Genomic DNA, 2591 nt, shown 5'->3' on the forward strand with positions numbered 1-2591 from the left:
TGGGGGGCTCTCAGCCCTCTGGTGCCCAAGAGGCCAGTGGTGGAAAGAGACCTCAGCACCTGCCCAGGGGAAGGGGACACGCCCATCTGGGAGCAAAGACCCTTCTAGAGGCCAGCCCTGGTTGAGAGGACAGGAGTGTGGGGGTGCCTTGGCAGACAGTGGGAACAGAGGAGGGAGGTGGTGAGCAGACAGACAGGTGGAGGATGGGACCTTGAAGACTGGCTGCTCCAGCCCAAGAAAGCCTGACTGCATCCCTCATCTCCTTCGCTGCTGGGCAGATGGAAGAAGCGGGCCTGCCGGCCGAAAGTCTGCCAGAGTTCCCGGAGGCTCCTGATGACGGGTAAATTGGCACATGCTTCACTCAATTATTCCACAAGCCCTGGGGGTGAATGAGACACAGGGCCTGCCCTCAGGGAGTTCCCATCTAGTCAGGAAGCTGGGAACAAACCATTCCAACTGGGGTGAGAAATACCAAGACCAGCTTGGCCAGTCTGCAAGTACTGTGGGCTCTGTTGACTCTGCCGGGAGGTCAGGGAAGGCTTCCTGGAGGAGGCGGTGCTTCCGTAAGGCCTATGGAGGGTGAGTGGGGGCTTCTAAAAGCAGTCCAGGCAGTGGGAGTGGTCTAAAATGGCCTGGAGAGAGAAAGCCAATGGGGCCGGGGTGCTGTGGACCCAGGGTCTCCTCTCCAGGGGAGGGTTTGTTAGGAAGGTGTGAGGCTCGAGGCAGGAGGTGGGGGACGTGATGGAAACACCATGGAGAAACTGGTGTGGGCTGAAGTTCAGACCTCAGACCCAAGTCTCCCACTCTGATCTCTTTCTACTCCTGAGGGACCTCAAGGGCGGAGCCCGCCCCTCCTCCTTCCCGGCATAAGCATCAGGTCAGCTGCGGTGGAGAAAAGGGTCCCTTGTGCTTGGGAAAAAAGCAAGCATTCCTACACGTCCTGACTCTCCCCTCCCCTCCCCTCCACTCCCTGGCTCACACTGGGGGCCTCCGGGTGCTTGCTCGTGGCATCTTGGTCCCACTACCGCCGCAGATGTCCCTTTTGGGAGTAATCAGTGGCAGTCCAGGGCCTTGTCCACCCTCCAGGAGCTGAGCAAGAATCACCCTGGCTGGTGGGCCTGTCTGCTCCCCTGAGTAAGACTCCCCAGGAGGCTTGAGAGTATCTGAATCTTGGGGCCCAAGCCTGAAGCCCACAAACTTTCTCTGCCTACCAAGGGCCCCTCAGGAACGCTGGGTGAACAAATACAGAGCCAAGGAGTTGCACAGCCAGAGTCCCAGTGTGCTCAGCCCATCAGTGTGTGATGGAAACAGAGGCCCAGAGAGGTCAGGTGACCTGCCCAGGGCCTTCCAGCCCCCACACAGCTGGGACCAGGATCCACAGCCCCCAGCCCAGAGTGCTGGACACCACACTTCAGGGGAATTGGCGTGCTGACCTCACACCAGAGAGGTCCTGCTAGCTGCCAGCCTGGGGCTCCCCCGCCTGCTGCCCACCCCTTCAACACCGATAGAGGGACTCACAGGCATGACGGTGGGACCTTCCAACTGCAGACACAAAGCACACCATCACCTGAGGTCCAGGGTTGTGATTTGAATCCTACCAAGTGCCCATCAGGCCTTTCCCAGGTTCCAGGGAAAACAGGACCCCAGCCCCCACACAGTCCCTGGCCACCTGCTGCTCGTGGAGACTTGTCTCCCCACCTTTAGGAAGGGTTTCTATGTGAAGGTTTTTGCATGCACTGGTCTGAACGCATGATCACAGCCCTGCAAGGTGGGTTTGATTCTCATCCCCATCTTGCAGGTGAAACAGGTTCCCAGAGTCTGAGTAGTTTGCCAAGGCCACACAGCCAGGAAGGGGTGAACCAGGACTCAAACCCAGGTCCTCTGACTGCCACTTTCTCTCTCTGGGGGTCGGTACCCCCAGTCCCTTCCCTCTTGGTCTGTCGGAGACTCAGCAGAGACACCAGGTGAAGGCTCAGTAAGCTCAGGTGTGTGATGGAGACCTGGGGTCTTGTCACTGTCCTGCCACCTCATCCGCTGGCTTTGAAACCATCCGTGCTACTTCAGGCTTCCCCAGAGGTGTCTAACCTGGCCCCAAAACTCAGCCACCCCACCCTAGCCTCTGGGGGCTGAGGCAAGGGCTCCTCTTTTCTCCACACAGAATGGGCACCCTCTGAGGGCCTAAGGTAAGAGGTGGTCTCTTTCTAAAAGGCCTGGTGTCTAGTTAAGCTCTGGGTATCTTCTTAGCTTTGCTTTTTTGGGGGTCTCATTCAGAGAGGAGATTTGACAGCCTCTCTGAAGACACAGAAGTGAATGGCAGAGCGAGAAGAGGCTGTACCCCCCACCTACCATGACTTCCTTATTAGGCACATGGGGAATGTGAGGCCCAGTGGGTGAGAGGGGCCTGAAGGGGCACAGCTGGGACAAGAACCCAGAACTCCAGCCCCCCAGTCCAGGGCCCTTTACTGCCCAGGCTGTGCAAATGGGGCTGGGACCGAAAGATGGGGACAGTCAGGCTGGGAGGCGGGCTTGCTGGCCAGCCAGCCCAGGGGCAGCACAGGCACTCGGGCAGGAACTCCCCAGGAAGTTTGGAA

Source organism: Gorilla gorilla, chromosome 17, assembly GCF_029281585.2.
Source record: "Gorilla gorilla gorilla isolate KB3781 chromosome 17, NHGRI_mGorGor1-v2.1_pri, whole genome shotgun sequence".
In the NCBI taxonomy this organism is placed as follows: domain Eukaryota; kingdom Metazoa; phylum Chordata; class Mammalia; order Primates; family Hominidae; genus Gorilla; species Gorilla gorilla.